This window comes from Sinohyriopsis cumingii, chromosome 18, assembly GCF_028554795.1.
Source record: "Sinohyriopsis cumingii isolate HCF-2022 chromosome 18, ASM2855479v2, whole genome shotgun sequence".
NCBI lineage: Eukaryota > Metazoa > Mollusca > Bivalvia > Unionida > Unionidae > Sinohyriopsis > Sinohyriopsis cumingii.
The window spans coordinates 46,182,373-46,197,280 of record NC_142978.1 but is presented as its reverse complement, the minus strand read 5'-3'; the positions used below and the strand labels follow the sequence as shown (position 1 = coordinate 46,197,280).

General features: G+C 34.3%; 1 protein-coding gene across 3 annotated transcripts in view; it reads left to right on the top strand.

Annotated features, from left to right (window-relative positions):
- LOC149776558 (5-hydroxytryptamine receptor-like) overlaps positions 1-14,908 on the top strand; it is a 386,681-nt gene that overhangs the window by 321,218 nt on the left and 50,555 nt on the right. The gene's annotated exons all lie outside the window — the stretch shown is intronic.

The following is a 14,908-nucleotide window of genomic DNA, read 5'->3' as shown; positions in this document are numbered from 1 at the left end:
AAATCACCCATAATTAAAGAAAGAAAAAATAGTTTATTATTAGCGTTTCCGATGCATCTGTGTACTCAGAATGTCTGTTTGATGAAGCTATTTGATTTACAATCGATATTTTATTGTATAGTTCCATAATATACACACCAGTCTGTCAGATAAATTACAATTTTAAGATACGGTCTGTTGCGCTTGTAAATCATATATTACTGACATGGTTCGTATGTATGTATGACTGACTGACTGACTGACTTTATTTCCTCTTCAACAGAGATTACATCAGATTAAGCAAATTTGGGATAATACAAGATCATGAAATACAACAGAAAAATGACAAAAATACAACAGTAGTACTGTGTCAGCTACCGTATTGACAAAACGAAATATCTCAGTACCTGCAATTATGCAAATTAGTTGTCAGAACTAACTATCATTTGGCTTAGCATGGCACTGATCTTTTAACAATTGCCTGATGATGATAATAGTTTGAAAAGTTAATACATCTATATTGTTATTGTGCGTAACATTAATTTGAAATAGTAAAGAAAAGGAAATGGAAAACTTACACCAGTGTAACTATATACGTAGTTCTTTCTACATGACACTTGTATGCATGTATGCGAGCATGCTTTTATATATGACTCTAAATGACTTCATTTCCTCTTTAGTAAAGATTACATCAGGTCAATAAAAATACGGATTATACATATCACAAGATTATGAGATTCAGCATAGAACCGAGAACGAAAACAAGAGACATGCATCGTACACAAACGCATTTACAAGATGACATATATAACAACATACAATAAAAACAAACGATCATATTGTGATCTCTAGGAAATATACATAAATACACACACATACATACATACATACATATATATATACATACAAATATACACATACATATCCATTCATACATGTATATATACACACATTCACACATATATACATACACACACACACACACACATATATATATATATATATATTCAAACATATATACATATACATACACACAATATACATACACACACAAACCATATATATACATACACATACACACCTACGCACATACACACAAATACATACACACACACGCACGCACGCACACATAGATACACACATACATACATACATACATATATACACACGCACACACACTCACACACACACACATATATATATATATACGCAACTATACACATACATACACACATATACCATATATATACATACACATACACACCTACGCACACACATATATATAACTTTACATCTCCGTGAGCTGTCATACAACAACATTTGCAGACTTTTACAACGAGACATTGGCATATGTTCTTTCTTTAGAAGATAATTTACTACTTATTATGGATGTTATGTTTAGACATTATGGTTGATAGTATGTCATACATTTTATCGCAGAATGAAGCTATACTGATTGTCGTCTCCAGCATGAGTCTATCCCTTACATTGTCATCAATAGACGACACGCAATCTACCCTTCATTCATGAAGAGTCTCCAGCAATATATTGTTTTCCTAAGTGAATAAATTAACCCCGTCTCCCACCTCTAAAGTGTCAATCACTCTTTCAAAGAAAATGTTTCGTTCTGTAAGTAGCATTTCGCAACCTAAATAAGATGTTTCGCTCTGTCGTCTGTTTCCTTTCCACAGAGTTTGCATGTCGTAACTTAACAACAGGCGTGAAAAATAGTTTCACTATTTCAGAGAGAGGCCATAACATGGATGGAAATTTACGTCCAAGAAACCATATACTACTTGGTTTTAAGTCCAAATGAATGTTTCTGAAGTTAATTAAATCACTCCTTAGTTCAATATTTGATCTCCATGTAGTTTCTTCCTGGTTTTGAATAATATCAATAATATGCCGATTCCAAACATATTTGCCTTTAGTTTGTACTCTTAACGCGTAGTCGAAAAGAACGCTTCCCGTGCCATATGTCTTAGTTATTCTCTCAATATCTGGTTTAATCTCCATCTATTTTAACGGGTTTGTCAGATATTGACATAAACGCATAATGAAAATCTTTCTCCAGAAAAAAGTCCACTCGCCCCATACACAGTCGGTTAAAAAAGAACAATTTCGTTATATCTATGTATGCCTCCAATGACCAAATCATCAGGTAATACGCGTTGCCTCTGTAGGCGAATATTTATCAAAAGCTTGCAAACGTCACGCTGCGTATATCTGACATAACCCAAGTTCTTCTATACTGGAGTTTGTGGTACCCGACCATAGTTCACATCCATACAGGACCGAAGGTAAAATAATTCTTTTCCAAATTGTCAGACTTGTTAAAGGGTTTATTTTTCCGTCCCTGATACCAATGAAATACCAAAAAGAGTTTAACAAATGTTTGCCTTTATCGCCTTCTTTTATCGCGTCGTTTTGGTTGTATTTTAGAGGTATTTCGGCATACTTCTTACTTTTGACTACTGGAATTGGAGATTTGACAAACAGAAAAGAAGGGATAATAGTCGTTCTTTTGTTAGTAAACAAGATAGTGCAGCAACTTTTATCTGCGTTATATTACAATCTTCACCTTTTCGCGTAGTTCGAAAATTGTATCAAGTCGAAGTTGCATCGAATGATGTGAATTAGATATTACAGTTGTGTCATCTGCTAATAAGACACAAGACAGATGGAGATCGGCAAGTGTTAGACCGCGCAAAGTGTGATCTAACTCAGTGACCAAATCATCTATCATTGCAAGAAACAACAAAGCAGACAAGATACGGCTTTGACCAACATCTTGCTTAATATCGAAGCGTTTGGACAGTTTACCCGCAGATAACTTGTTGCTCTCTCAAACGAGTCTTTCGTGATGCGCCAGGTCTTCCCTTTTGATGCCAAGTCTGTACGCCTTGTAAAATAACCCGTTGTGCCAAACTGTGTTGAAGGCTTTAGCATTATCAAGAAATGTAGCATAGAAAGGAGTATCTCTATCCATATAATAGCATATATTTTTTTAATGTAGCACGTTGCAGTGATACTACCGCAATTATTTCGAAAACCCTGTTGCAATGAATTGGGAAAAGAAATATGTTTAGAAAATATAGCTAGTCTATTGTACATAATTTGTTCAAGGACTTTCTGAAGCACTGGAACTTTATTAGTTATATCACGGTAATTATTCATATCTAATTTGTTCTTTCTCCCTCCTTCAAAGTGGCACGGGTACTTTTCCCCTCTACACTTTTGTGAATATAATTTCAAGTAACTGTACACTGCTTGGGGTGTCCGCAAACAGTAAATGCTCAGCAACAATATCGTCGTGACCACATGCCTTATTTTTGTTGAGAGAAGTAATTGCACAACTGATTTATTCTCTAGAGGGGATTTTATCAACAACTTCATCAAAGTGGGAATAGGTTTCTATACTATGTTTCCTAACCTCTGCTAAGACCAACAGGTAATGATTCTCATCGTACAGATAAGTATTGTCAGGTAGTGACGAATTGGAAAATTGATTTGCCCATAACTCTCTAACAGAGTCTTGGTCGCGTACAATTTTTTCCATTTGGTTCAATTTCGTAAGTGTAATCAGGTTTATATCTTTTATTCTGTATAAACTTATAAAACGTGGAAATATCGAGATCTTCGGCCTTTTCAAGCTCGCTGAACTGTTCTCTATCGTACATTTCTTTAGCTTTCAGTAATTCCTTTGCAAACAGTTTCTTCGCTTTCTTATAGTTCGCGTATGACAGATACTCCCAACCTGTTGGCCTACCATTAACGATCCATTCCCTACGCTTCAGCCACATTTCAGCGGGAAACTGGTTTACGTTTAGTAGTTTCCAATCAGGGTTAGCTCTATATGAGCAGAAACCTAGAAGTTGCATCATGTAAATTCTTTACCATGTCTTGAATAATAATTTCAATATCGACATTCGTCACTAATTCTGCCTTATGCATTTGCGCTAAAATGTATTGCGTGTTGCTTCCTTGTACCTATTTATTTGTTCTGCCGAGGCTTTCTTCATATTTATGGAATGAATTATATGCTCGTCAGCCATTGTTGTATTATGTACAAAAGGTCTGACTAACTCTATCTAATCTACAGGATGATGATCTGAAATGTTTAAAGGATGATCATCTATTATTTCAGCCTTAACCACTAAGTCGGATTTACTTTTTTGCAATAGTAAATGGTCTATCAGAGATTTATATTTACTATCGGCTGAGAAAAAAGTAAAATCAGGCCCTTTACAAATGGATTGACTATTAACAGACACTAAATGTATATCGCTCAGAAACTTTTCTAGAATAGCGCCCTCTAGCGTTTGACGTTAGACGATTAGTTTTGGACCTAAACAGTGAGCTTAACCGGCCATTGAAATCTCCTGTGGGTATGGGAATGCCTTCTTTACAAGATATATCAAGTTGGTCCTTCAGTTCTTCTATTGTTTCGGAGTATCTTTCAACAGGAAAATTAGTTGATGGCAAAAGGGCCCCGAAAACAAAATATTTAACGTTATCGTTACATTTTACCTCTATCCCTAAAACTCTACCGCTGCCATCGCTCGACAAAGGATTTACACAGAGTGACTTCCTATGTAGGATTGCTATTTTCAGGAACCCTGAATGCCTTAGCTTCTCTTCAGAGTTCATTGTTAGCCTATTGTCCGAACGTGAGAAAGATTTAAACATTAGATGTTTATTGTCATGGAAACTGAGCTTCTCTGGGAGAAGCCAGTGCTCAGTAAGCACTCCAATATATACCTCGTTTAGCAAAGAGTACAAATAAGGTGAACCATACATGACTTCTTTTACGTTCCATATCATCAGACGAAATGTATGACTAGACATTTGTTGACTTGAAAAGTAGATTTTCAACAGAAGTATTGTAATGACTACACAATATTTAACCATAATATACGTATGCGACTTACTGTCCCTTTATCTAGTTTCGCCAGTACCGCCTGGTGTCCTTATCGCCATAATCCTAATACCGTTATCTTGCCCATTCAAAATTTGGCCACAAACCTTTCTCTCAAAGTATAACTCATCTACCGTGACTAAAGCAGTAACTGTGCCATTTCCTCCATGCTTTAAGACCTGAGTGTTTATTACTTTAACCGCTCTTATTCTAGCGTACTTTTTTTTATACAAGTTCTCGTCTTCTCTCTCGAACTGTCAGCCAGTATCCTTGACATTAGAACCCGACGTTCATAATAGTTCCTTGCACGTTTATGTAGTCTGCAATTTCTGTTGGTTGTGATGACATCAATTTTTTTTCTCACTTTATCCTCATCCTTGGATGAGGTACCCGCATTGCTTGCGAACCTTCTCTCCCTGTCGTTGTTTCTCGTGCCGAATTTTTCTTATCATGGTGATAACCACGTCCTCCGTTATCTTTAATTACTGTAAATTCTTCAATTGAGGTACTGGGTATGGTGGAGAGAGTCATCGCCACTCCTTTTCTTGCACCAGTGAATTTCATACGACCGCCTTTGTTCTTGGTCGTATATTCCGTTTGGTCTGATACATGCTTCCGGTACAATCAGGATAAAGAGCATTTATCACATTCCTTGCATTTGCTGTTGGTTTTTCAATTGAAGGATTGCCCATACGCACTATATGAGCTAGTATTGTTTGAGTCTGTGCCGCGCATTTTGTAGTTAGATTTTCTTCAATTATCCGGATTATTCTCTCATACCAACCACTACCGTGACGCACAAAATTGAATTTATTACCATGTACATGTATCTATACATGACACTAATCTTCCGATCACAACGAAAAACAGAGTAACTTAGAAGCAAACACACCCTTATATAATTTCGTTAGTTATAATTACAATGTTTTTATGAATAATTAATTAACTTTGTAAAGTAATCAAACTATATGTAAAAGAGAAGACGAGGGACATAAAATTAAAAGCCTATTCTTACATCCGATTGACGGTGAGTGAGTACCGCAATAAAAAGATGCAATTTGTCATACAGAAGCGAGAGTCTTATCAAGCATGATTAATGACCCATAACGATCTTATCAAAGGCATTCTGTAGTCCAAGCCTACACAATCAACTGTCGATATAAGATAGTGGTGATTTAACAGGATAATAACAGTAAATCACGTGACGGCACGTGACGGCACACATGTGACTAGAATTCATGTCAGTCGAGTTTACACTGATCTAAGTTGTTTGACCTAAGTTATGTTCACAAAACCAAACCTAAAATGAGTGTTCCTAACACCTATGTTATCAATTCAAGATCTCCGAAAGGTGTAAAGCACAGACATTCAATTTTTTTTAGTTTTAGTATATAACAAAAGTATGTTAGCATTATTTTTTTATTGTTTCTATTTTTTCCTACCATATTCATTTAAAATGTCGACAACACGTTAATATTTAGTTATTGATGCATATTCAGTACAGATGCACAGTTGCTATCGTGTCGGACTCTTCATCCAAGGGTCGTGGGTTCAATACCCACCCAGACCAACCCGGGTCGGCTGCCGCATTGTACCCTTGAAGACGGCACTTACTCCTCATTGCTTCTACATAATATAGCCAATATTGTGTTTGAAAGTGCCGTGGAACCTTACAAATATTGACCAACATTCGATCATCAAGACGACCGATTATCGGACATAGTACATATACATGATGCTGTTATAGTTATATGAGCGAGGAAACACAGGAAATGATCATATCAAAGAAGAACGTGCACGAATAACATGGTAGTAAAAATGAAACGTACATGAATAACAAGCTACAGGAAATGTAAACATTTAGGAAATAAAAGATTTTTTTATAATAGGCTAAAGAAAATGTAAACATTTATGGTATATAAGAATTTTCTTTAACATTTGCTTGGCGTCTTTTATATAAATTCCCACGTCAACCCTTTTTCGCAACAATGATATTCCGACAGTCTGAAATACTATGTATGGTAGATAAAATGAAATTGGTTCACCAGCCTAATCTAATTCATAGTCATATTGTAAGATATCATCATACTGAGGTTTATTTCTTCTTTTACAATTCTTTCTGACACCAAACACTGGCATTTTTGGCCACGATAAGTTATCCATAAAGGCAATATTTTTTGACTCTCTTACCCAACTGGATGGGAATTAAAGTGTCATCATGCTGACTAAATAGCGTTACGTGTATAGGCTGTCATAAACATTAACAAGAAAAACGCGAAGACAACAAGCTTTGAAAAATTTAACAAATAATTTATTTCCCAGAATTTCGAAATAAAAGCTATTTACACGTTTAAAGTCACCTACACCCATTATAACCCCAGTTTCACTAATAAATCTGAATGAATTAAAAAAAAATTTTAAAAAGTTGTTTACTTCAGCTCTTATTAATTTTGAATCAAGGTCAGGAACTAGGTCAGCATTAAGATACAAAGTTCTAAATTTAGGTGTTTACAAAAAAAAAACAGTCATATCAAACTAATTTCTGGAAAAATGTCAAATTCCAGTAAACAAAATAACATTCCTATAACATGTAATAGAATAGAAAAAATAAAATTAACAAATAAACAATTAAATCAAATATACATAACAATAGCTAGATTGAATCTACTAGGTATGTTGAGTCTATTATTATATAGTGTCACCGTTCTGAATATATAACTAGTGTGAATCTACTGGTTATATTTTAGTATATTTTTTTTTAAATTGTCGTCATGCTGACTAAATAGCTAGCTGAATCTACTAGATATATTTATCTATTTATTCAAGCTTGATACTTTGTGCATCGCTTAGGTTTTGACAAAATAGCCGCAAATACTTGACTCTGTCCACGACTAATATTTTAATATTTTGCATCGTTTACAACTATAATCGTCCTCCCCAAAAATGAACACATTATCAAATATTTGTAGTTTGCCAAGTCGTTTCTGGTAACAATTTCCAAGCTTCGAGAAAGCGAGTGGATGGAGATGAACACTTTCATAACCTAAACGTTTGGATCTAAATTTCAGCTACGATCGCAACAGTCTCTCTATGAAACAGGGAACTGCTGTGTCCATAGTCATCTTCCAAAAACAATTTCGACGCAGAATAAAAGGCAATTACGTACGGCACAGTTCAGAATGTGCGTCCTGAAAATACGTCCATTTGCTTACTCTCAGCGGCCAAAGATAATAAAAGTATAAACCGCTATTTTTGGCGAGCAATTCATATTCAGAATATATAAAAATAATTATAAAAACTAAAAAATCAATAAACGGAACGATTAGGCTAATGTATGTGTAAATTTACACGATTGGAAATATACAAATCGGAAAATTAAATCAGAGACGATTATTTCTGCTAATATGTTGACTTACTTGAACTTACCACCAGGTCATCTTGAATATTCTGAAAATACAAATGCAAGTCTTGCAAGTACGCGGAAATAGCGTTCTTCTTGCCAATGATTGAAAAGCAACGGCGAAAACATTTCGAGAGTAGAGGGGCTCTTTTGTTACTGGAAACCACCAAATCGAAGATTTGATTTATTAGATTTCTTTGTATCAGCGCAGTTATGGTTTAATTTGGTATTCTCCCAATGCATACTCTCGAACAAGTTCAGGTTCTTTGTTGGCAAAGAACAATGTCTGCTTCATGCCATAACATAATTTATTCAAGGTGTTTGTAAAATTAGAAAAGCATTCAGCAAACAAATAATGGAAAAAATTATTATATCGAAACGGAATTATAAATGGCATGTAATTTTGTAATCAAATCCTGCAAATAGTAAAATTTAAAAGTAACACAGCAAATGTATATTTTTATTTATTTATTATTTATTATTTGTAATATAATATAATATAATATAATATAATATAATATAATATAATATAATATAATATAATATAATATAATATAATATAATATAATATAATATAATATCTTATGATATAATATAATATAATATAATATAATATAATATAATATAATATAATATAATATAATAAATTATAAGCAGTATCGCTTTCTTACTTTCATATCGGGGTATCCAAGTTTTGCCAGTGTATTAATTAATTCAGTCGATGTACTTGTCGATGTTTTGTTTGGGGTGTTTTATTTATTCTTTTGCTTTTAATGTAGTACGGTATATGGCAGTAATAAAATTCCAAATTGGCTCAGGGCCGGATATCAATGCGAAAGTGAAATTCATCTACGTTTCGTTTAGATTACAAAGCTTACATATTCACGTGTGTGTGTGTGTGTGTGTGTGTGTGTGTGTGCTTTTAAACCTTTAATAGTCAATCGCAACCTGATCTAATAGACATCTAAATCTGTTCAGAGTCCGTCTGTATCTTTCCAGCAGAACTTAAATACGCTATACTTATCATGTTTGACAAATAATCATCAGCAAAAGATATGCCGAAATCCAGCGTTTGGTAATTATTTTCTTTAATGAAAGTTAAGACATGCCTGCTGTTATTAGAGTAAACTGTTATCATTGGGGCCAGATTGTAACCAAGCAATGAACGTTTTATAAAAATGATTAATTTTAACATGTCATTCGTACTGAGGAAATTGCTGAAACGATTTTTCGCGTGAATTAAATTAATATGCTTCGAATCTACACACAGAGAGTACAAATTGTCAGATTTTGACAGGCTGCTTTTGTTCAGGATATATTTTATTATCATGTTAGGAATGACAGTTTCTCGTGAACTTATAATTACTATCCTTAAAGCTGATACAAAGTTTATTCCAAAAGTATAAAGTAATTTTCTGTTGGAAAGTTGTGAACTGTATCGCATCATTTTTTGTTGGCTTGGCTTATTGGCTCAAAGGCCCTTACTTTTCTACGAAAACATTTAGCTGCATTTTTCCCCACGAATTTAATACTTTCACTTATAAAATGGTACGTGTCTGATAGAAAAGCGCAATATGCTTCTAACTATTCTAACAAAAAAGTTACGAACTTTTCTCTTGAATAACTGTTTAAATGATCAAAATGGTATTTTCAATACTGCATCTCTCACGTTTGTCGTGGATATTTTGAATATTACGTTCATTCATTTGCTTGTTTGAAAGTGTCATTTATGACTCAGTATATTCGTGCACATTGTTCACTTTATCATCTCTACCTTCAAATAGACAAAACAGCTGTTTTAGTTCATCAACAAACAAATCTAATAAACCGAAAATTAAAGTCTGTTACATGAGTGTGCATGGTTTGTTTACAAAGTAGTTTCTAACACACTATACTATGTGTAGGTAAAAGTGTTGTGCAGGTGCGTGCAACATCAAGGTGTTCAGTATCGTAGAATACTGCACAGTTCTGACAATGTAAAGTTAACAGAGAAAACGAGGAGTGTATAATAAAATGAGAATATGTGTCGCACACTTCACTTAGATCCCCAATACAATGAGCATATCGGTCACACTTTTCCGTTAGATCCAGTTTTCTCTATATTCACTCAGCAAAGCAATTACACGACAGTTGCTTCTTTCAGAAGAACTCCGTGAAAAATTTGCTTTTTTAAACTAAACATGGTTTGATACCTCCCCAGATTATCACCAATCTGTTACTGACGTAATGTTTTGTACATGTACGCAAGTGACATTAAAAAGAAGAGCATGTACGTTATTGTCTCGGCTGTAATTATTCGTGTTTGCGATAAGGGCTGAAACTCCGCTGTAATTAGTCGTGTTTGCGATAAGGGATAAAATTCGGCTGTAATTATTCGTGTTTCTGATGAAGGCTTAAACTCGGCTGTAATTATTAATGTTTGCGATAAAAGCTAAAATGTAATTATTCATTTTTGCGATAAGGTCTAATAGTCGGCCCTAATTGTTCCTGTTTGTGATAAGGACTAAAACTTGGCTGTAATTATTCATGTTTGCAATAAGGACTAAACGTCTGCTGTAATAATTTGTGTTTGCGATAAAGGAATATAACTCGGTTGTAATTATTCTTGTTTGCGAAAAGGGGTAGAAGTCGAACACTGAACCAGCGATATCAATTCGTTTGCAAAAGAGAACAGATTCTTTGACGACTTGCATATTGACTTTATTTGATGGATTGATCTGTAATTTTCCATTATTATTCCTTTCACCGATACTTCAAGAATAATACAATTGCAGAACCGTTGAACTCCTTTAGTTGCATTTTCATTTCATTTCATTCTTTTTGGTACAGAAAATGACATACTTGGCTTAGAATGCATGTGTAACCATCTATGTAACAGTTGGATGTTTTGGGAACAGTCCTCTCTCAGTTCAGTAATTTTGTTTTTAAAAAATAGACATATCACGATGCATATCTGGCAAAGTCATAAATCATTTCACAATTAAGACCTAAATTTGGATTTATACCATAGTAAAATATTGAATACAATTCTGTGCTTGGAATTAATTTTCGGCGGAATATGTCAAATAAATTTTATTCAAAGTTCTCCGATGTCAAAATTATTGGTTCCCAAAAATGAAAAGGAGCGAATGGAAAAAAACTCAGTAATATTATTGATTGAATTGAGAGAGAGAGAGAGAGAGAGAGAGAGAGAGAGAGATTGAATTGCACTAGTTACAGGAGAAACAACAGCAGCAAATGGCGTCATTGTTTTTTGTCTGTCACATTTTTCCTTGAAAAGAGACTTTCGTATAGTCAAACATTCCGATTCATCAGAGATCTGTTACCAAACAATTCGGGTACGATAGATGCACTGTATTTTATGTGGGACAGAGATCCGTTACCAAACAATTCGGGTATGATATATGTACAGTATTTTATGTGGGACAGAGATCCGTTACCAAACAATTCGGGTATGATATATGTACTGTATTTTATGTGGAACAGAGATCCGTTACCAAACAATTCGGGTATGATAGATACACTGTATTTATGTGGCATTTTTAAAAATGATAAAGCATGTGAACAAAAACTCCTCGTATTAAATTTCAGATAATCGAATTATAACCAAATTTCAAAGGAAACTCTGGTGTTAAAAATGTTTTTAATTATATTTGTCAATAGATTACTTGCAAAATACACTAACGCTTGTTTCATTTATTTATCCTCTGTGTGTGTGTGTGTGTGTGTGTGTGTGTGTGTGTGTGTGTGTGATTCGAACATATTCGCCACAAGAGCAGAAACGTATATTGTATTTTTTTCCACTGGAACGAAATAGTAATACAATTCTGAACTTGGCACAAATTAGGCTTTGTTGGATGTTTCTAAAAATTTAAATTGAACTGACAAGTTTGAAGAAAATGCAGCAGCAAGCAAAAGTAGTGTGAAAATCACATTTTTATGGTTGACAGGTGCGTTTGAATTCAAAGACGTACGCGTGTTCTTGTTCTGGACACCAGTACAATATTAATCAAACAGTGTCTCACTGCACACTATTTCATTTAAAGAAATACGCCCTAATGCGCCTTTTATTAGTTGTTTTCCACCAAAACCTTTTTAAAAGGTTAATTTCAGTTGAAATCTGTTTGATATAGTCAGCTTAAGACGATTTGATGCCCACCTCTCACAACAAAGTCCTATATTGAATCATAACTCTGCTGTAAAGATGGAAATGTTATTTGATATGCTGATAATATCGCAGAAAAAATAAATGCCCAAACAACTTCTAATATTGCAAAATAATGCTACTGCTATATACCGTATTTTCAAACATGAAAATTTATCCTGTTTTATTTTAGATATTTTGCATTCGTTTTTATTAATATTTTATCATTATGCCAGTTTGGGCGTTTCTTACCAAACCACAAAAAAATGCGGAAGTTAAACTACGTGGAAATATTAATCTTATATATGGTATTTCAACTTCTCCATCTTTAGTTTCTGGGCAATTTGTCTAGGCTGGCAGCATGGTGAACCAATTATTGAATACCATCGGATTCGGGTTGTTTTACATCTCATATTTCTGCCGGAACATTATCCTATTAGACATGGCATGAGAAAAAAAAAGTTCATCGGCGGAAATATGATATTGAATAACTGTCAAAAAAAAACATCACGCAGTGCCGTCATAAAGATGACCCTCATAGCCAAGTCACGAACAACTGTCGATAACCAATTCGGCAGAATAATCTATTGTGTAATAAGGAAATTGTTTCAAACAAGCGCTACTTTGTGGAAATGTTTTTTTTTCTTTCTTATTCGCGCGCACGTGTGTGTGTGTGTGTGTGTGTGTGTGTGTGTGTGTGTGCGTGCGTGTGTGTGTGATTTGGACTTTTAACGTCGCTTTAACAATTTTTCAGCCATTTCGCTACGAAATCTGCAATGTGGCAGTTTATAGTGATGTCTAGCACCGGGTCATCATGCTGCTGACATATAGCATCATGTCCCACCCAGTCACATTATCTTGACACTAGGTCGAACAGCAGTCTTTACACCAACCTCTTAATGGTGAACGCCTAGCGAGGCAGCTGTCAGTGTTATTGTGTTGGTTTCCTGCGTTCTGGACAAAATGGCTATATTTCACACGATTTTAACAACTTTCTAAACGCTTCTACTTTTAGCGAGTTACTTTTTGCCAAAGCTGGTACAGTGTTTTTATTACATTCCATACTCAAAAGAGACGAGGATAAAATACTCCGAAACAGTGAAATGCCCAGTCAGTTTAGTATTTCATGTTGTTTTATATCATATATTTCCGTAACAAAAATCAATCGTAGACCTGACAAGTCGAGGGAAAATTTATAATTCATATACAGCCGCAGCAATGACTTCCACATAAGCTGTAGTGTATAATATACGTATACAACCACAAGAAATAAATTTCATATAATCTGAATGTTATCGCTTATGACAATCAAAGGTAAAATTCATTCAATGAATTTTGCATCTTCTGTCATGTTTCCCTATTGACAGCCACGGCAAATGGAATTGCACACAAGCCGTACAGCTGCTGCAACGATAATGTACTCACGCTGTATCCTATTCGTACAACCGCAGGAGCTAGTGAACTGCGTACATATGATGTACATTATTTTTATACAGCCACAGCAAATGAATTCTACATAAGCTGTACGATATTGACATAGATCCGCAGTAAATGAACTGTACATAAGCTGTATACGATGTATGTAAAGTTGCCGCAAATGAATTGCCATACACAGCCGCCCAAAATGGATTGCACATAAGATCTCTACTATTCATATATCGCCGCAATACATGAATTGTACGCAAGCTCTACGATATTCATATACATCCGCAGCAAATAAATTGTACATAAACTGTACGATATTGATATACATCCGCAGCAAATAAATTGTACATAAGCTGTACGATATTGACAGAGATCCGCAGCAAATGAATTGTAGATAAGCTGTATGCTTTGCATTTGCTGATAAAATAATATCGTGAATCTGCCATCAAAAGGAAATAAGATAAGTGCCTCAATCTCAATTGTCCAGTTGTCACTGACACTTGTCTGTCTTTTTTATACAAAAGTAAGCAATTTTAGGAATTGTATTCATTATATATCTGCAATGCGGTTCAAAGAAGTCACTGTCAAATTGAAGTTAGAATATATTATAGTTCAAGCCTCTGTCTGGGTTGCTTTTATACAGGCACGCGTTTAGAGATTTAATATTCGTTCATTCTTTTAAAATATGAAAGGTTTGTTATAGGTTTTGACTAAAATTTCAGCAACCATTGTTAAGATTAGTTACATCATTTATGTCTTAACTGATGTAATAAAGCTTTGCAAAATCCTTTTTGGAAAGTTTTGGGTCACAAAAGTTATTCTAATGTATGCTAATTTTAGTTAAAAGCCCTAAAGTGACATATGTATCTAAAGACAGCATGTCATTATCAGTTCTGTTGCTTCTAAAAAATATTCTTCCATAATAGATTTGAAAACTGAGAACCGTCAATCGAAATAAAAACGTAAAGAATGTGAAATGTATACATACAAAATAATACATTATTTATTAGCATTATCGTGTTAAATTTAAACTGATGAATAA